Below are 22591 nucleotides of genomic sequence, written 5' to 3'. Positions count from 1 at the left end.
CCACCAAACAGAAACACAACCCTTTAAACAGTAAATTCAAACCACCCCCCTCGAGCGGGACGGAGGTGAAGCCTTACTCTTGTACGTGATTAATGATGTGGTTTTATTCCTTCTCGTCACTCCCAGCTTGTGAAAGAAACAGAAAATGGAAGCTCACTCGACCATCTTCAAAAGAACGAACCCGCGAAACCGCTGCTGCCACCGTCCGGGACAAGATGAGTGGGTTTGCCAAAGGTGCCCGATCATTGTCCGGTGCGCTGCGTCAGACACTCGGGATACTTGGGAGTCGAGTGGAACAAACGGTGCAAATTGATTATAAAGTGGGGGTTATGGAATTCAGTTGAAATAATCAAAAATAATATATCTTGTTGGGAAAAATTACTAACCATGATTTTCTTTAATTTGGTACTTCGAAACAGGGTTGCCAGGTTACCAGATAAATCTGGTTATGCCAGATTATTCAAGTGTTAGCCAGAATAAAAATTCATCCTTCTCTGTGGTAGATATTTACCGATTTTGCCAGATTTTTAACTTGACGCCAATTTTGAACATTTTTTTGATTCAAAAGAACAAATTTAATTGAAAATCAAAAAAGTAGAATATGTTTATCTTAACGGATATAGAAATTCAACGTTTCTTAGGCTACGAAATCAGTTAAACTATCTGAATTCTACATTTTTTTTTGGATTTATTCATATACTCCCTCTACCATTCAGAATTGTTAGATTTTTGTCTGCCAGATATTTCCTGATTTTTAATCGATATTTGGCCATTTTTTTTTAAATATTGACAATCCTATGGTTGTATTTTCTGAATATTTGGAAATTTTTCATTGAGATTATGAAAATTAGTTATTAAAAAGAAGTTTTATTATGTGTTATTGAGAAAAGACTTACTTTTTCACATTCGGTGATTTTTTCACTGTTTTTTTTTATATTTTTTGGTTTGAAGACATCGTTAAACTTTTACAATAATTTTTTGTTCACATATTTGTGGAGTTTTGTGAAAATATGAACATTTTGGGGTCATTCATAAAAATGGCAAAATGGGTATCAAACTTATTGATTTTGAATGGCCAACTCAGAAACGAAAATTTGAAGATCACGGCCCAGTGCTTAACTGAAGCATTGAGCTTATGGGATTTGGGCTATATGGGAGACATTGGCTCATCCAAACTTCCAAAAATTATAGTGTTTTGGAATCAGGAAGATGTCAGCTATTCATTGCAACATTTTCGCAAAAGCGTGTAATTTTCCTGTATTTTGAAAATGCAATGTTTCTAAAAAAAATCAATACTTTTTTATTACAATTATTGGTATCAAATGATCGGGATTTTTCCTTCATTTCAAAAGTTAAAACACAATTTTATGAAAATACTCAAAATTTTCACAAAACCACGTATTTTCCAGAAAATACTCAAAATTTCAGTTTTTTACAATATGAGTATCAAATGATCAGGATATTTTCATACATTTTAAAAATCAGAACACATTTTTTTAAACTCTCAAAATATTCACAAAGCTACGTATTTACGATAAAAGTACAAAACATTTCAGTTTTCTACAATATGGGTATATATAAGAATATAAGAATCAAATGATCAGCATTACGTTTTGAAACTAACAACACATTTTTTTTATTCTCAAAACTACGTATTTTTTGTAAAAAGTACTAAAAATTTAAAATTTTCACAATATAGGTATCAAATGATTGGTATTTTTTCATACATTTCGAAAGTTATAACTCATTTTTTTGAAAATGCTCCAAATTTTCAAAAAGCCACGTACTTTCGAAATAATTACTCAAAGTCAGTGTTTTCAATATGGGTGTCAAATCGGGATTTTATCATAAATTTCAAAAGTTACAATATTTTTTTGTAAAATGCATTTTTTTTACAAAACTACTTATTTTTGAAAAAGTACAAAAAAAATCAGTATTTTACAATATGGGTATCAAATAATCGGGATTTTTCCTTCATTTCTAAAGTTAAAACATATTTTTTTGAAAATACTCGAAATTTTCACAAAACCACGTATTTTTGATAAAATATTCAAAATTTCAGTTTTATAAAATATGAGTATCAAATGATCAGGACTTTTTCATACATTTTGAAAATTAGAACACATTTTTTTTTAATTCTCAAAACATTCACAAAGCTACGTATTTTCGAAAAAGTACAAACAATATCAGTTTTTTACAATATGTGTATCAAATAATCCTTCATTTCGAAAGTTAAAATACATTTCTGAAAATACTCAAAAATTTCACAAAACCACGTATTTTCGAGAAAATACTAAAAATTTCAGTTTTTTATACAATGTGAGAATTTCGAACGTTATAACACATTTTTTTTGAAAATGCTCAACATTTTCACAAAGCCATGTATTTTCGAAATAAATACTCAAAGTCAGTGTTTTACAATATGGGTGTCATATGATCGGGATTTTATCACACATTTCGAAAGTTACAATATTTTTTTGTGAATTACTCAAAATTTTCACAAAGCTACGTATTTTCGAAAAGTGCAAAAAAAATCAGTTTCTTTAAAATATGGGTATCAAATGATCAGGGCTTTTCATACGTTTTGAAATTACCAACACATTTTTTTATTTCTCAAAACTACGTATTTTTAAAAACAGTACTAAAAATTTAAATTTTTCACATTATTGGTATCAAATGATTGGGATTTTTTCATACATTTCGAAAGTTATAACTCATTTTTTTGAAAATGCTCAAAATTTTCACAAAGCCACGTATTTTCTAAATAATTACTCGAAGTCAGTGTTTTACAGTATGGGTGTCAAATGATCGGGATTTTATCATACATTTCAAAAGTTAGGATATTTTTTGTGAAATACTCAAAATTTTCAAAAAGGTACGTATTTTCGAAAAACTACAAAATTTCAGTTTTTTACAGTATGGGTATGAAATAATCGGGATTTTTCCTTCATTTCGAAAATTAAAACACATTTTTATGAAAATACTCAAAATTTTCACAAAACTACGTTTTTTTAAATACTGAAAATTTCAGTTTTCAACAATATAGGTATTCAATGATCGGGATTTATTAAATTTTTTCGAATGTACAACTATTTTTTTTTAAAAAAGCTTAAAATTTTCACAAAACTACGTATTTTTAAAAAGTACTTATAATTTCAGTTTTTTTTTCTAACATGGGTATCAAACTATCCGAGTTTTTTTATACATTCCGATAGGAATAAAAAGTTTTTTTAAATACTCAAAATATTCACATAACTACGTATTTTCGAAAATGATTTTGAGTATTCCACAAAAACATATTATTACGATCGGAATTTATAAAAAAGACTCACTCATTTGAAACCCATACTGTAAAAAAAACCTTTTTTTTGTACATTTTCGAAAAAAAGGTAGCCTTGTGAAAATTATGAGTATTTCACAAAAAATATTGTTATTTTTTAAAAGTATAAAAAATCCCGATCATTTGATACCTATTTTGTATAAAACGACTTTTTGAGTGGTTTTTCAAAACTAAAATTTTGAGTATTTAAAAAAAAATGTGTTAACAATTTTGAAATTAATGAAAAAATCCCGATCATTTGATACCCATATTGCAATAACATTTGTATTGAGTATATTTTCGAGAATAATTGCATTCTCCAAATACAGGAAAAATACATATTTTGGTGAAATTTTTCATGTTATTATAATCACAATGGATAGCTGACATCTTCCAGATTCCAAAACACTGTAATTTTTGGAAGTTTGGTTGATTTTTCTTAGGATTATAGCCAGGGTCTCCCATATAACTTAAATTCTATACACATCATCTTTTAGGTCAGAAAAAAAGGTTTAATTTTAACCCTTAAAATGTGTAAATTTAAACCTGGCATACGCTGGGAAAATAACTGTAATCCCAAAAATATATCAAACCGGCGATAGTTATAAATAGCTTACAAAGTGCGCACCCAAACCAGCATGGCCAACTCGCCGCTGTAAAAACTAAATGATCAAAGCCAATGTAAATTAAAAAAATGATCACCCGATTAAAAATTTTGGCCACTGGTCACTCTTGAACCAGAGATGAAATAAAAGATGGAAATAATTACATTTTATGCTACAAGTTTGGTTTTAACCCTCTAACGCTCAATTTTTTCCGAACTTTTTTTTCCGTATTCATGAGGTCATTTTGAGCATCTTTTGTTCTACGAAAAACATTACCTCTCGTTTTTTCTTGTTTAATTTTTAGTATTTTTCTCTGCATTTATCTTATTTAGTTTATGTGTTTTTGATAGTTTTTGGCTTATCTTACACGGTAGAAAAATGATGGTAATACTCATCAGGAAATGGTCACAAATTTTGTGTCGAAAAAATGTGTAATATCACATTAAGAATTGGTGAATATTCATCAGTTTTTTTATGATTTTTTTTTATTTTTACGCATTTTCCATGTAATATTACTCAAATAAGAGGTTATATTCAACCTACCAAATTTTCAACCATCCAAAATTCAATTTTTTTTCTGCGTACCACCTCCTTTCATTATCTTGCCTTTTGAGTTTTTTTCATGTTTTACAGCCACTTTTTAATTTTTTGACTGTTTTTCACATTTTCGGGTATATATTGATTCCAACGCAAAGCAAAGCACTCCACTTTAACGACCCCCGGGTCTTTTGTGGGCTCTGTTGCAAGTTTCTGCTCATTTCTAGGCGTTCGAAGGTTATGTGTGCTGATTCACCAAAAACCTCTTTTACGCAAATGGACCGACGTTTTACTTCCGTATCCGATAGAAGGCCAGGAGGATAAGGTGAGAATCGAAGCCGCGCCCCATAGCAACTTTAGGATCGGCAGCCGAAGCCGCTAACCACCGCACCACGAGGCCCTCAAAAAAATATTGATTCCATTGTCATTTAAATTGTAGCACAATGCGTAGAGGCGTAGACTGGGATTACTGCATAATTATTATTCTATAAAATATAGAATAGTGTTAGTGGAAGCACAGCCAAAGTTAATCCCAACATTAAACTAGAATAAGATAATAAAACTAAAAAATCGATTTGAGAGAACGTTGAAAATTGCTCAACATTAAAATAAGTTATAATCCCTAGAAAACTTTCAAACCGACAGCGGTTCGCAACTTTATCTGTATTCGTGTTGTCCTAACGATACAAACGATCCTGAATCCTGCAGCTTGTGCACGAGAAATGTGTTTTGGAATACTTTCAGCAATCCAAATTAAAATGATTACTTTGGTTTGCATCGAAAATATCTTTCACCGTCCTCCAGCTTGGCAAAGTAGCTAATATAAATTCCAGAATCCATATCCAATTAAATTTTCCTTTTCATTCCAGCATTAGCACAGGGTTTTACCTGGCTTCTTCGAGCGCCTGCATCTACCTTAATTAAAATTTTCCTACTTTGGAGTTTTTAATTTCGTCAAATATGAACTCCTTGCTCCTTCGTCGAGCAGAGCTTTTTGGCTCATCTGCCAATCTCCTCAAGCTGCCTGTCATGTGACGAAGCCTGCCTCCCCTTTTCTAAGGCTCATATTTCGGCATCATTTTCTGGAGCAAACTCGAAAATTTCTTCGCCCAGCAGCAGCTGCAGCAGCAGGGCTTGGGCAGGAATTTTTGAGAGTGTAACGCACACTCACACTCACCGTCACATCAAAAAAGGGGTTGGCCCAACATGAAAGCAGGCACCATAAAACGACCGTCGAAGAAAAAGACGATCCTTATGAAGCTTCAACGATCAAAGCCAGGTGTCTGACAATTTTCCCCCGAAAAATGCTTCCTTCTTTTGGTTGGCGATGATGCCGAAGCGAGCAGAAGAGTAGGATGAGCGTTTTTCCCTCGAAATGTATGGGTTGAATTTCTAATACAAAATCTTTGCAAGTGAGCGGTACAAAACGGAAAACGATGGTACGTACTAGGGGTCTTTTATGTTCACCTCCTGGTTTATGTTTCTGGCATCATGTTTCGACAGCATAAACAAGCTCGAAAGGAGGGTTTGAAATTGCGGGGGCCTGTTTATCAATATGGTTCCTGTTTCATTTGATGTGTTTTAATATAAATTCATACAATTTTTTCTGCACTTTGCAACCTTGTCGAGGGTAAATACATGTCGTGTAGGGTCACTCTTGGAATGAACCATATTTTACAACAATCTGCCAAACATATGATTTAAAAACATAATGTGATAGATGAATCTCTCATCAATAAAATTTGAATCTAATTTTCAAACTTTTCAGAAAATTCACTCAAAAGTTACAGCTGTTTGAATATTTACATACCATTTTTGTATGGACAGCAGCCAAAATTGTATGGAGACTTGTATGGGTGAACTAATGACACAAAATAGCATATTTGGTCATAGGGAAGGCCCCCACAAAGTTTGAGCCAAATCAAAAAATACAAATAAAATCCATTTCCGGTTTTGGTAGAGAATTGGTCATGTTTGAAAGAATGGAAAAACTCTCAAAAATTTCGGCAGTCAAGAATAGGTTGTTTTTGAACATAAAAAAATAATTAGATTTTTTTAAAGATCTAGTCATGTTTAACCATTTCAGCGCTTTTTAAGGTTTAACGATGGTTGGTGATTCTTAGACTAGTTAAGGAAATTTAGATTTTTGATTAACCAGGCCTAAAAGGGTTGGGATACTTCAACAACATCAGTAAAAAAATGTTTTTTTTTATGAGGACTGGAAATAGTCTAAAAAATAGTTTGATTGCTATGCTAATAACTTGAAGGAACTGTTCATAATGAAGATGGTAAAGACTCACAAACTGATAAGTTTGCATGAAAATAAACTCGATTTTTTTTTTTTTTTGAAGTTTGCTTTTTTTGCACATGTTTAAATACATATGTACTAAACAGTTAAAATTTTAAAAATCTGGCAGATGAAAATCGAACAATTCTTAATGGTGAAGAGGAGGGATGATATGAAATATTAAAAAAAATTATAGAATTGAGATGGTTTAACCGATTTTATGGCTTCAAAAAATTTGAATTTGAATGTTGTTGTTTTTTTTTTTATTTTCAATTAAATTCGTCCATTTTATTCAAAAAATTGATTTAAATGGGCATTGATTAAAAACCCTGGCAATATCTGGCACAGGATAAGTTTTTATTCTGGCCGACAATTGAAAAATCTGGCGTTTTATATTTATCTAACATGTTGGTAACCCTGGTTCTACACCAGGGTTGCCAGGCTGCCAGATGAATCAGGTAGTGCGGCCATCCCGGGAATTCCCGGGACAACATTCCCGGGATTTTTCCAAAACCGGGAATTCCCGAATCCTGGGATTTTTTTAATATTTTATTCAGGGAATTCCCGAAATTGAAAAAAAAAACTCAATTCAGGTCTGAAAATTCAGATTTGATTATGGAAATAGATGAACAGTTGAATACTTAGTAATGGATAAGCATTACATTCTGTAATATGACAAATAATTTGGCTTAATAGGGAAATTTTTTAAAATTTTGGTTTACAGATCCGTAAACTGCCAACCCGGGCAGACGGTAATAACAAAAATCATGCCATTTCAATAACAAATACTGTTAAAATAACAGAAAATGTTATGGAATATTCTTGAAAAATCAATCTTTGCATAAGAGTTTAATAACAGTTTATGTTATCATAACAAAATTCGTTATTGGTCTGATATTATTTGAAAGCCAAAACAACTTTGGAATAACATTTTTTGTTTTGGAAAAATACCTGCAACTGTTATTGGAATGATCGGATTAGTTGTTTAAATAACAAAAAAATACTAACAAAGATTTTTTTCGAAGAATAACTTAAAATGTTATTAGTCTGTTATTACCAGGGCTGTGGAGTCGGAGTCGGAGTCGGAGCCGGAGTCGGTGGAGTCGGGTCTTTTTGGGGACCTGGAGTCGGAGTCGGAGTCGGAGTCGTCAAAACTCGAACAGCTGGAGTCGGAGTCGGAGCCGGAGTCGGCTAAATTTTAAAAACTGGAGTCAGAGTCGGAGTCGGAGCTGAAGATTTCTGATAACCCGGAGTCGGAGTCGGAGCCGGAGTTATCTTAAATTTAACAAAAAAAATATGTTTTTTTAATGTTCACTATAGAACAGCTTAATTTACAAAACATCTTATGTTTTTAATTGATATTTCAGATCAGTTTTTGAAACTTTTTATTGTGATTGAAAAGCTCTAATTGTGATATTACACTATAATCACTAAATGATAACCTCTTACCCAAGTATGTAGTATCATAATTTAAAAAATAATAAAAAATATTGGTTATGTAGTCAGACATATCTAATTGATTCTTGAATGCTTCCTTTTGCCTATATTTATGTGCATTTTCAATTTAAATTTGACGAAATTTCATCCAGTTATTTCTGAAAAAAGAACACACACAGTCATCTTTTACCCCGATAGCATATGTCTTGGAAGTTTTAAGTTAAATTATTTTTTAGGAAAAAATTACGAGGTACATAAAAAGATTATAAATAGTAATCACTGTTTTTGCAAATCGAAAAAAGTCACTGACACTTTTGTAACAAATAATCAACGATAATAAAAATCTCTTACTTGGAACTCAACGCGCATCATTTTGTTTATAACTGAGTACAAGAAAATCAAAGTGTTGCATTTGAAATAATTGAAACTAACAAAAAATATCAAAACAAGTTGCAACAAATTTTTAAATAATCATTGATTGTTGATGTTGATGTTGATTTTAGGTAAACTATTTTGATATTGTTGCAAATTATCGTTGAACAAATCTCAAGAATTCAGTACAAAAATAAACTAATAAAAAAATGTGTAGAACAAAATATAGGATTTTAATTTTTCAAATATTATTGAAAAAAACAAAATCAAAATATTATCAACTGGTACCAATTTTCTCATACTGTTTGTCCCACGCTAATATGACGGAAGGTGATAATCATTGCATATCAATGTACCTTAAAAAATGAAATATTTGTGACCTAGACAATATTTTACTTGTGGATATTTGTTTTTTATTATATTTTAAGTTTTTTCATATATTTTGATGGAGGTGCAAGATCATTCGTAAAGCTTCGATTTAGGTGAAGATTTACGAAGTATTGTGCGCCTCCTTTTTAAAGTATATAAAATTTTAAAATAAAAATAAATTAAAAATTTACAGGGTTAAATATTTTCCATGTCACAGATATTTGAAAAGGACATCTTAAGCGTCCTTTCCACAAAGAAATTGTTTAGATACATTAATTTGCAATAATAATCTCCTTCAGCCATGGCGTGATGTCCATGTACGTCTTAAAAAAAAAAAAACAAAAAAAAAGTTTCATTTAAAATTGTCATTTGTACTTCTCACAAATGTCAACCTGAATGTGAGCAAATTGAATTTTAATGTTCAATAGATCATTAAGGCCAGGATTCTTTTAGTTATTCATTCAAAAACAACAATTTAATATTTAAATTTATAAGCTTTGAAAAAAATATTTTGAAATTTGAGGTTAAGCAAATAAATCCAAATTTACTTACAAAACTTCTTCTCAAAATGATATTTTTTGATTTCTGTTTCCATAACGTATAAAACTTGTATTCTAGAAACTTTTTTTCCGTTTATTTTCTTTACTTTACTTTTACTTAACTTATTTGTCTTGAGAAAAACATGACGCTTAGAGAGTATTTAAATCCTTTGATCAATGTTTTAAAAATAATTGTCTTATAATAGTTAAATAACTTTTGAAACTTTTAAAAATATGTGGAGTCAGAGTCGGAGTCGGAGCCAACCATTTGTTGAAAGCTGGAGTCGGAGTCGGAGTCGGCTAGAGTTGGTAGGCCGGAGTCGGAGTCGGAGTCGGAGCCAACCATTTGTTGAAAGCCGGAGCCGGAGTCGGAGTCGGAGTCGGCTAATCTTAGAAAGCCGGAGTCGGAGTCGTAGTCGGAGTCGTTTGAAACATGACCCGACTCCGCAGCCCTGAGTTATTACAACAACAATCAAATAACAAAAAATTCATAACGACGAATAACAAATCTTGTTATAAATAACATAAAATGTTATTCGCCTAGTATTTTCAAACATAAAAAAATGTTGTTCCCACGCTATTTCCGTCTGCTCGGGAAGTGCTTTCAATGTTTCTATTTAATTTTTAAAAAGATTCTGCTGCTGTTTCTTACAAACGTTTATTTATGATTTTAAACTTAAAAAATATATATTTAATTGTTTTTCATTAGCAGGACAATTAAACCAATTAAGACAGCTGAGCAGTTCTCTACGGAATCGGTCTTTTTTCTTTAATTTTAATTTTTGTATTTTTTAATCCGGCTGAAACTTTTTTGGTGCCTTCGGTATGCACAAAGAAGCCATTTTGCATCATTAGTTTGTCCATATAATTTTCCATACAAATTTGGCAGCTGTCCATACAAAAATGATATGTGAAAATTCAAAAATCTGTATCTTTTGAAGGAATTTTTTGATCGAGTTGGTGTCTTAGACAAAGTTGTAGGTATGGATATGGAAAACACTGAAAAAAAATGCTACACGGTAAAAAAAAAATTTGGTGATTTTTTATTTAACTTTTTGTCACTAAAACTTGATTTGCAAAAAAATACTATTTTTAATTTTTTTTATTTTTTGATATGTTTTAGAGGACAGAAAATGCCAACTTTTCAGAAATTTCCAGAATGGGCAAAAAATCTTTGACCGAGTTATGATTTTTTGAATCAATACTGATTTTTTCAAAAAATCGAAATATCGGTCGCAAAAATTTTTCAACTTCATTTTTCGATGTAAAATCGAATTTGCAATCAAAAAGTACTTAAGTGAATTTTTGATAAATTGCACCGTTTTCAAGTTATAGCCATTTTTAGGTAACTTTTTTGAAAATAGTCGCAGTTTTTCATTTTTTTAAAATTAGTGCCCATGTTTGCCCACCTTTGAAAAAAATATTTTTGAAAAGCTGAGAAAATTCTCTATATTTTGCTTTATTAAACTTTGTTGATGCGACCCATAGTTGCTGAGATATTGCTATGCAAAGGCTAAAAAACAGGAAAATTGATGTTTTCTAAGTCTCACCCAAACAACCCAACATTTTCTAATGTCGATATCTCAGCAACTATAGGTCCGATTTACAATGTTAAAACATGAAACATTCGTGAAATTTTGCAATCTTTTCGAAAAAAATATTTTCAATATAAATTTAAAATCAAGACTAACATTTCAAATGGGCGTAATATTGAATGTTTGGCCCGTTTAAAATGTTAGTCTTGATTTTAAATTTTTGAAAATATTTTTTTTTCGAAGAGATCGGAAAATTTCACGAATGTTTCATGTTTTAACATTGTTAATCGGACCTATAGTTGCTGAGATATCGACATTAGAAAATGGTGGGTTGTTTGGGTGAGACTTAGAAAACATCAATTTTCCTGTTTTTTAGCCTTTGCATAGCAATATCTCAGCAACTTTGGGTCGCATCAACAAAATTCAATTAAGCAAAATATAGAGAATTTTCTCAGCTTTTCAAAAATATTTTTTTCAAAGGTGGGCAAACATGGGCACTAATTTAAAAAAATGAAAAACTGCGACTATTTTCAAAAAAGTTACCTAAAAATGGCTATAACTTGAAAACGGTGCACTTTATCAAAAATTCAATAAATTACTTTTTGATTGCGATTTTACATCGAAAAATGAAGTTGAAAAATTTTTGCGACCGATATTTCGATTTTTTGAAAAAATCAGTATTGATTCAAAAAATCATAACTCGGTCAAAGATTTTTTGCCCATTCTGGAAATTTCTGAAAAGTTGGCATTTTATGTCTTCTAAAACATATCAAAAAATAAAAAAATTAAAAATCGTGTTTTTTTGCAAATCAAGTTTTAGTGACAAAAAGTTAATTAAAAAATCACCAAAAAATTTTTTACCGTGTAGATTTTTTTTTTAGTGTAGTCCATATCCATACCTACAACTTTGTCGAAGACACCAACTCGATCAAAAAATTCCTTCAAAAGATACAGATTTTTGAATTTTCACATATCATTTTTGTATGGACAGCTGCCAAATTTGTATGGAAAATTATTTGGACAAACTAATGATGCAAATTGGCTTCTTTGGGCATACCGAAGGCACCAAAAAAGTTTCAGCCGGATTAAAAAATGCAAAAAAAATCGAATGACCGAAAACTCAGAGAATTGCTCAGCTGTTTAAGCCAATTTTTAACAAAATATTTTTATTTTTTAATTGATTTCGGTTAAAACAAGAACATAACAATACAATAAGTACACGGATTTTCAAATGTATTGGTCTTAAATCTCCTGTTTGTATTCAGGCTGAAGTCCCTATTTGGCGGTAGAGAGATATTTTGTTAAATATTTTTTATAGTAAACATGACATTCTAAACATATCAAAAATATTACATAGACTGATTTCGTTTTATTTGTTTTTGCTTCTTATTTTTCAGACATTTCATAGATTTTTTGAGGCTTTTGTAGTCATGTCATATAAACAAATAAATAAAAGAAATCAGTTACCTGAAAACTATAGTCATTGTTGAGATTTAAGTGTAGATTATCACCAATTAACAGTATTGAGCCAATTCTATGTTTTTAAGCTTGAAAAACACAACAATTATAATAAAAACATAGATTTACGACTGTTTCAAAAATTCAAAAAATATGTTTCCCGTTTCCCGGGAAATTCAAAACCCGGGAAAATTTAACGCCCTAGATGCAAATGCAATTTTTTTTTTCAATTTTCAGCCAAAATAAAGATTCACCCTTCTCTGTGTTAAATATTGACAGATTTTGCCAGGTTTTCTTTCATTGCCCATTTGAACAACTTTTTTAATAAAAAAAAACAAATTGAATTGAAAATAAAAACTGAAATGTGATTATTTCAAAGGTAAATAAATGTTCAATCATTTTGAGGACATAAAATCAGTTAAACAATTTCTACTCTGCAAACTTTTAAAATAATTCATATCCTTATTTCTCTTCACCATTCAGAAATGTTAGATTTTTGTCTGCCATATTTTTCCAGATTTAAAATTGATTTATTGCCAGATTTTCCAAAATTTGACCTGAAAACCCTGTTCTACACCCACAAGTCAGAGTCGAGAGAATCTTTCCCTCAAAGATTATTGAGAGCTAAAATCGAAAGAATAATGCACACACTAACACAATCAAATCAAATGTGTCTTTTCGTCAAATGAAACAGTGGACCTGCAACAAGTGTCATACCACACTTGAGACATCAATCTGTTAAGTCATAGAGTTAGTTTGTCAAAAGTCCCTGATTTGATTCCCGACGATAATACTATTTTTTGACGGATATACCTTTTTGAGGAAATCAACTCGATCATTCGCTCGAACGAGTGCTGCCGAGTTTTGGGTGAAAAAAAGTGAATTTTCTAATGTATATGTTAGAACATATTTTTTCATCTAAAATTTCATGTTTTTTTGCAACTGTGCAGGGTTGTTTTTAAGAGTGTAGCAATGTTCTACAAAGTTGTAAGGCAATTGCGAAAAAGTTATGTCTTATCATAAATGGTTTGCTTGTAACCATCATGAGGTATCGCAATTTTACGTAAAAAAGTCTTCATAAAGCTGGTTGTCATTGATAATAAAAAAATGTTAACAGAAAAGGGGGAGGAGGAGGAGAGTAGAACTTCTTAAATAATTTGAATTTAAATCTTTCAATTTTTGTATGTTCAGCATTGAGGAGGAAAATAATTTGTAAATTTTCCCGTCGGTGGTGCAAATTTGTTGAAAGTTAGCTGCCTTTAAAATTGTAACAAACCCCAAGCAAAGATAGGAGGGGTGAATCGCCGTAACTCATCCGGAACGCTCCCTTCCGGTGCGGGTGAAAAAGCACTTTGAAAAGATGCCTTATTTTTGGGACGGCGAAGCTCGTGAAAGACCCTGCAGGGGTGTGGACACAGCAGCTTATTTATGATTTACTTTTCAAAGTGTGCAGAAAAATGATCTTGATGGAGTCGGATTGAAGTATAATGATTAATTTAAAATGTTAACGAAGGATAAAATAATAAGTATTGATAAGAAAGGAAACATTTCACTCATTTCCAAACATCTCAGTAAAAACTTTCCAACAATTTGTTACAGCATGTTACCAGTTTGTCAGGTCAAAATTTAAAGCATTCAAGCTCAGAGATCACTCCCCACAATTTATCACGCTATCCCACCAAAAACATGTTCTCCCACATTATAGATTCCCGCTTGAAATTCAAAATTCCAAAAGTCAAACAAAAAGCACATTTCAAAGGAACTCAACCAGAAATGGCACACACACACACCCAACCAAAAAAAAGTTCAGTAATCCAGTTTAGCGTACTGCGTACATTCGGGTGGGGAGGAAATTCATGAAATGCAAATTGCCTCCCTTTGAAAATACGGTGGCGGCGGCGGACATCGCGGATGGTCGAGGTGCAAATTACGCAGCCAAATGAAAGCCAGCATAAATTAGGCGGTGGCCGGAACAAACCCCGAGTGCCGTCGCAGGCGAAACCTACGGCCACAGTCACCATAAAACATCCGTGCTTGATTTTCATGGCGAAAAAGCCGCACATTTGCGACAAATTGGGTAAAATAAAACTATTTTTTTTCTTCTTCGTTTTTGCTCTCTTTCTCTCTTCGATGGGGTTATTTCTTGCCTTCGAAGCGGCGGGCCATCCACCCTAGTTTCGGGGTGGCGTTTGGTGCAGAAAGCTGGCCGGATGCGATTGCCCTACTGCTAACTGCATTGCCGTGTTTTAGGGGGATTTTGATTTTGGAGTTTTTTAATAATTTTGACAAAATAAGCGTATTTGAGAGTCAAAAATTTTTGAGCCATAGAGAAACATGGTCAAAAAATCTGCCGCCGAGTTATTAATTTTTGAAAAAATAGTGATTTTTGGAAAAAAAATCGCAGTTTTATGAAAAAACAAGTTTGACATTATTTTTTAATGCAAAATTGAATTTGCAATCGAAAAGCACCTAACAGATTTTTTGATAAAGGGCTCCGTTTTCAAGATATAGCAACCGAAAGTTTGATTTTAGCGAAATATTTGCAGTTTTTCAATTTTTATAGGGTAATTCTCCGCCAACTCACACAGCAGTTGCCCCGACCCCTCTTCGATTTGCGTGAAACTTTGTCCTAAGGGGTAACTTTTGTCCCTGATCACGAATCCGAGGTCCGTTTTTTGATATCTCGTGACGGAGGGGCGGTACGACCCCTTCCATTTTTGAACATGTGAAAAAAGAGGTGTTTTTCAATAATTTGCAGCCTGAAACGGTGATGAGATAGAAATTTGGTGTCAAAGGGACTTTTGTGTAAAATTAGACGCCCGATTTGATGGCGTACTCAGAATTCCGAATAAACGTATTTTTCATCGAAAAAAACACTAAAAAAGTTTTAAAAATTCTCCCATTTTCCGTTACTCGACTGTAAAAATTTTTGGAACATGTCATTTTATGGGAAATTTAATGTACTTTTCGAATCTACATTGTCCCAGAAGGGTCATTTTTTCATTTAGAACAAAATTTTTCATTTTAAAATTTCGTGTTTTTTCTAACTTTGCAGGGTTATTTTTTAGAGTGTAACAATGTTCTACAAAGTTGTAGAGCAGACAATTACAAAAATTTTGATATACAGACATAAGGGGTTTGCTTATAAACATCACGAGTTATCGCGATTTTACGAAAAAAAGTTTTGAAAAAGTTGGTCGTCATCGATCATGGCCATTCATGGTCACCCGTGACAGACACGGACGACGAAACAAAGAGAAACGCAAAAAGTAACTTTTTCAAAACTTTTTTTCGTAAAATCGCGATAACTCGTGATGTTTTTAAGCAAACCCCTTATGTCTATATATCAAAATTTTTGTAATTGTCTGCTCTACAACTTTGTAGAACATTGTTACACTCTAAAAAATAACCCTGCAAAGTTAGAAAAAACACGTAATTTTAAAATGAAAAATTTTGTTCTAAATGAAAAAATGACCCTTCTGGGACAATGTAGATTCGAAAAGTACATTAAATTTCCCATAAAATGACATGTTCCAAAATTTTTTACAGTCGAGTAACGGAAAATGGGAGAATTTTTAAAACTTTTTTAGTGTTTTTTTCGATGAAAAATACGTTTATTCGGAATTCTTAGTACGCCATCAAATCGGGCGTCTAATTTTACATAAAAGTCCCTTTGACACCAAATTTCCATCTCATCACCGTTTCAGGCTGCAAATTGTTGAAAAACACCTCTTTTTTCGCATGTTCAAAAATGGAAGGGGTCGTACCGCCCCTCCGTCACGAGATATCAAAAAACGGACCTCGGATTCGTGATCAGGGACAAAAGTTACCCCTTAGGACAAAGTTTCACGCAAATCGAAGAGGGGTCGGGGCAACTTTTCCCGATTTCGTGTGAGTTGGTAGAGAATTACCCTATAAATAGTGACCATGAGTGATCGTTTTTAAAAATATTTTCAAATTCAATTTTGCATTAAAAAATAATGTCAAACTTGTTTTTGCATGAAACTTCTATTTTTTCCAAAAATCACTGTTTTTTTTCAAAAATTCATAACTCGGCGGCAGATTTTTTGACCATTTTTCTCTATGGCTCAAAAGTTGCGGATGTTTGTCCCCTAAAACATATCAAAAAATCTCGAAAATCATAAAATATGTATTTTGGGAAATTGAGTTTTAGTGAAAAAAAGTAGATTAAAAAATCTGCAATTTTTTTCCGTGTTCCTTTTTTTTTACTCAAAAGTCCTCAACAATACCTAAAACTTTGCCGAAGATACCAAATTGATCAGAAAATTCACTCAAAAGTTACAGCTGTTTGAATATTTACATACCATTTTTGTATGGACAGTAGCCAAAATTGTATGGAGACTTGTATGGTTGAACCAATGACGCAAAATAGCTTATTTGGTCATAGGGAAGGCTCCCACAAAGTTTATGTCAAATCAAAAAATACAAAAAATAAAAATGGTCAAAATCGGCCGATTTCGTAAAGAGTTGCTCAAACTTCTAAATGATTCGCAATATTTAAATCTTTGCAGGGATTTTTTTAGAGTGTAACAATGTTCTACAAAGTTGTAGAGCAGACAACACTCTTTAAAAAATAACCCTGCAAAGTTAAAAACACGAAATTTTAAATAGAAAAATTGTGTTCTTAATGAAAAAATGACCCTTCTGGGTTAATGTAGATTCAAAAAGTACACTAAATTTCCTTTAAAATGACATGTTCCAAAAAAATTTTTTTGTTGTTTTTATCAATGAAAAATACGTTTTTTACGGAATTTTGAATATGCCATCAAATTAGGCGTCCCATTTTATATTAAAATCCCTTTGACACCAAATTATCATTTTACCACCACTTCAGGCTGCAAATTATTAAAAAAAATGTATTTTTCGCATGTTCAAAAATGGAAGGGGTCGTAGCACCTATCCGTCACGAGATATAAAAAAACGGACCTCGAATTTGTGATCAAGGGCAAAATATACTCCTTAGGACAAAGTTTCACACAAATCGAAGAGAGGTCGGGACAACTTTTCTCGATTTCGTGTGAGTTGGTTGAGATATACCCTATTTTATGCTAGGGCTTATTTTAAATTTGTATGTTAGCAAAAATTACACTGTCTTGAAGTTGAATTTTTTTTCAGAAAGTCAAGCCATTCATTGATCCTTATATTCATATTGATCATCAATATAGCTGTATTATACAATTTGATGCGTAATTTTATTCTGAACTAGAATTAAAAAAAATGTTCAAAAAAATTTATATTTCTTGGGAGATCTTGAGATTTCCGGACAAGAATATTGGAACAGTCACCAAGAGATGAGAAAAACATATTTCCTGTATAACAGAATGATAGAAATAAAAAAAGTTATTCATTTACTATACAAAGAAACAAAGCGTCTTCGAGGATTTGACAACCAATATTTTAAAAGATTTTTATTCTTACAAATACAGCTGCTTCTAACATGGCTATCAATCCACTTGCAAGACGAGATTAAGATAGGAATTAAACAATTTTGAATTGATCAATTGTAATTTATACAAAATCGAGGTTTACCGAGTTTTATTGCAATTTAATGAAAAAATCACCTACTTCGCCTATCTTTGTCAAGCAATAAAATTGTCAATAAAACATTTTAACCAAGAAGGGATTCGTGATCTTGAACTAAAATTACCCCTTAGGACAACGTTTCAGGTAAATCAAAAAGGGGTCGAGGAAACCCGTATAGATAATGTATTCAAAACTACTCCAATTCACTGTGGCCGCAGTAGCAGCACCAAGCAATTGGACTTTCTTTTGAACAGTCCAGAAATTTATGTCCGCAAGAAAGCGGTAGTCACTGTCGACTATCCCCAGGTCAGACTCCTGAACAGAACCAAATCCAAGAAATATATACCCACTACTAACTTGTGTGTGGCTGTGTGTGACTCTATTTGCGATTTATTTCCGGCCGAGGTGCTCTCTTTGCACACTTGCCACTATTTACCCGCGCGAGGCAACAATCAGAAGACTTCTCAGAGTTCCACTTGTTTCCTTGGTGGGGACGACAAGAAACCATTGTGTTGGACTCGCCCTGTCGTTACAGTTTCTTTTTTTCGTGCCCTGCACCTCGCAATGTCTTGGTGGAATTGTGTTGCCTTTCCACGTGGCAATTTGAATAAGAAAAGAATTGTGAAGTTCTTTGTGGTGAAGGAATGGAGTTCATTTCTCAATCTTTGAAGGAAACTAGTGTAAATGAGATTAGTGAAAGTTTTTGTCCCTTATTTATTGTTGTTATCAGTAATTAATGAATAATGTTTGCATTAAATTTAACAAAATAAAAATCAACTAAATTTATAAGCTGCTTCCTGACCACTCCTGAAACTAAAAACACTAAGCAATTTACGATGGCAATGAAATTGAGCGTAAACTGGAATACGCTTGCGAAAAAAAAGTGCTGCGATGCTTTCAGTGCAAATTGATTATTACTTGGTGCACTTTTGTTGGCGCAACTGTGCAATTCTCGCAACTATGGCAATCATACATCATTTGCGGTCAATTGACCACAGCCAACCAGCACCGCCTGACCACATTGTCCAAACTGGGACACTCGGAAACCTGTGCGGTGGCCACGCACAATTGATTGTGTTCAACAGTAGATTCATGTTTCGTGAAATAATTTGGGAAGTAGAAGGTTTTTGTACATATTTAATCATTCGAAATAAATAAAGATAAAGTCATATGCGGTAATAGCAACAAAAAACAAAAAACAAAAAACAAAAAACAAAAAACAAAAAACAAAAAACAAAAAACAAAAAACAAAAAACAAAAAAACAAAAAACAAAAAACAAAAAACAAAAAACAAAAAACAAAAAACAAAAAACAAAAAACAAAAAACAAAAAACAAAAAACAAAAAACAAAAAAACAAAAAACAAAAAACAAAAAACAAAAAACAAAAAACAAAAAACAAAAAACAAAAAACAAAAAACAAAAAACAAAAAACAAAAAACAAAAAACAAAAAACAAAAAACAAAAAACAAAAAAACAAAAAACAAAAAACAACAAAAACAAAAAACAAAAAACAAAAAACAAAAAACAAAAAAAACAAAAAACAAAAAACAAAAAACAAAAAACAAAAAACAAAAAACAAAAAACAAAAAACAAAAAACAAAAAACAAAAAACAAAAAACAAAAAACAAAAAACAAAAAACAAAAAACAAAAAACAAAAAACAAAAAACAAAAAACAAAAAACAAAAAACAAAAAACAAAAAACAAAAAACAAAAAACAAAAAAACAAAAAACAAAAAACAAAAAACAAAAAACAAAAAACAAAAAACAAAAAACAAAAAACAAAAAACAAAAAACAAAAAACAAAAAACAAAAAACAAAAAACAAAAAACAAAAAACAAAAAACAAAAAACAAAAAAACAAAAAACAAAAAACAAAAAACAAAAAACAAAAAACAAAAAACAAAAAACAAAAAACAAAAAACAAAAAACAAAAAACAAAAAACAAAAAACAAAAAACAAAAAACAAAAAACAAAAAACAAAAAACAAAAAACAAAAAACAAAAAACAAAAAACAAAAAACAAAAAACAAAAAACAAAAAACAAAAAACAAAAAACAAAAAACAAAAAACAAACAACTGAAAACTAGAGAAAAATTTCTCAAAATATAAAACAAAAAAACAACAGCCAATTTAATACATTATATTAGTTGGCTCAAAATGTTTGACAATAAAAAAAGAAGCAATTTTGAGATTCAAGACTCCATCGAATTATTCGCTCTACAGCATTGCCTTGGCGTTCTCGATTGCGAGATTCCTACTCGAAACTAGGTGTTCGAAGGCTTGATTTCAAAATTTAGAGATTTTCGAATATTATCGCACGATGTTTGTTTCGTTGATCCAATGACACAAGATGGCTTCTTTGGTCATAGGAAGGACACCTCAAAGTTTGAGCCAAATTCCTGTTTTTTGTGGAGAATAGTTTTAAAGTATTTTTTTATTTTCATTTTTTTTTTAAATTGGGATTTTAAGTTATTCAATAGTTGGAGCATTTAATTTTACACCCAGAACTGGACATCGGCATACGAGAGGATAAAGAGCACGATGCGGCAGTAAAATGGTACTGTGTGCGGACTGAGAGGATAAATCCCGAAATTACCGAGAGTACTTTACTCATGGGTTCATCTGCAAAAAAAGTTCATGTATCAAAAAAAAAAAGTACCGGTACCGAGACTCGAACCCAAGACCTTCGGCATATTGACCCGACCGTGCCTTTGCCGTATGGGCCACCATGGTTCGGTGACTAAGAGGCGGTCATTTCTCCATATAAGCCACTCAATAGGATGAACTCTGGAGTTTTTTTTTGAAAAGGACCAATAAACCAAATTTTCAATTTTTGCTTTTTGGGTGTTTTTTAATACCCCTGACTCAAGGCGGTTCTGAAAACACCCAAAAAGCAAAAACTGGAAATTTGGTTTATTGGACCTTTTCAAAAAAAACTCCAGAACTGTTCCAATGAACGAATGAACACGCGAGAGGACTATAAAAAGTAAGTAAATCATTCCCAGTTCCTGAGGGGAACACCCTTGAAGAGTATCGGGGCCGGCATTTACAAAGCGGATTCAGTGGCAGTTTCATTCTCAACTTAATGTTAACATGTTAAGGTTTAATGTTAACATTCCATAGGTCGCCTCCCTAAGGTGTCGTGATAAGGTCCAGTTTGTGACGATACACTACCTTCCCTTTACTAAGCAATCGATTCCAGAAGGGAAAAGATCACCAGTTGTGTTGGTCCGAGCCGGGATTTGAACCCTGATCTACCGCTTACGAGGCGGAAGCGTCACCACTGGGCTACGTGGCTCGGTCAGAGGACTATACTCTCGCAAAATAGCACTTTCCTCACGTTACTTTTCGTGAGGACTATCCCCTCGTTCTTTAACTTTAGGTGTACGATATTTTGAAGCAAATTATAAAGTTTTTAAAGTTGAAACATTTCTATAAACAATATTTTTTTAAACAATGCAGTGGTCCAGATTGCAAATATTAAAGAAAAATGGCTTTTTCGAAAAATGGTGAAGTTTTGGAGCTATGAGGTCTTCAGAAGAGTTGTTGCAAATGAAAAAGGGCAACTTTTAAAAGGTTATAAGGTTTGGTTCAAAATTATGTTAGTTCACGGTTAGAATGATTTTGCTAATCTAACTTTTAAGGATATTTTTTTAGAAATTATTCTTTTAGAAAGTTATTGGGCTTGCCGATCCAAGCAACTTTGCCGAAGACACAATGCACATTACTTACAAAATAGAGGGTACAATCGCAAGCCCCTCAAGAAATCCCAGAAATGGGTTGAAGCCGAAGAAAGGCGCACCGGCTAAATTCTCCAAAGTGTTCCAATTTCATCGAATTCAAAATGTAAGATGAAACCAAGCTCTAAGGGAGCGAGTCTTGCTTCGAAGTGTATCGATATTATTGCGGTAAAGCCTGGGAAAAGAGGGGGTGGCTTGCTGACGGCAGACCAGGAAAAACTTTTCTACCTCGTGTATGAGCTGTATTATTCAAATTCTATTCTATTCTCCTGGACCTGGTGCTGGTGGTTGGTAGTACCTACCACCACATACATATGCAATCAGGGATGAGACTTCACTCTGGTGTTTTGTGGTGAGGCAGCGATGGAAAAGGTTCAATCTTTTCACTTTGAACAGGGATAATTTTCAAAAGCCGATTTTCCATCACTGAGGGGGGCACTTATGAAAAAGGACTCAAGTGGAATCGATGATATTTGCTTTGTTCGAAACTATCGAACGCAAGTCCTGGTTTTTTACTCCGAGTTGCCCCATCAGGCCATCAGGAAGAAAGGATGGTAACACTTGGGGAAAAGCTCCATTATTATGTTCAAAGGTGAGTGTATATGGTAAAAAAATCCAACCACACACCTGGAGTGTGGAGTATTATTATGTTTCAAGTGCAGATGGTGCCTGGCCGGAGGCGTTCTTGAGAAAAGTTTATTTTTTCGCACTCATGCTGTGGGAAGAAAATACACACATTCACCGGCGGATACAATGCTGGCAATGTGGAAAAACTGAAGCAAGGAAATTCATTTCAATCTAATTAAAAGGTTGCTTTTTTCAATAATGACAATTGCTCATTTTTCTTGG

Source organism: Culex pipiens, chromosome 3 (genome assembly GCF_016801865.2).
Source record: "Culex pipiens pallens isolate TS chromosome 3, TS_CPP_V2, whole genome shotgun sequence".
NCBI lineage: Eukaryota > Metazoa > Arthropoda > Insecta > Diptera > Culicidae > Culex > Culex pipiens.
Note: the sequence above shows the minus strand (reverse complement) of the source record.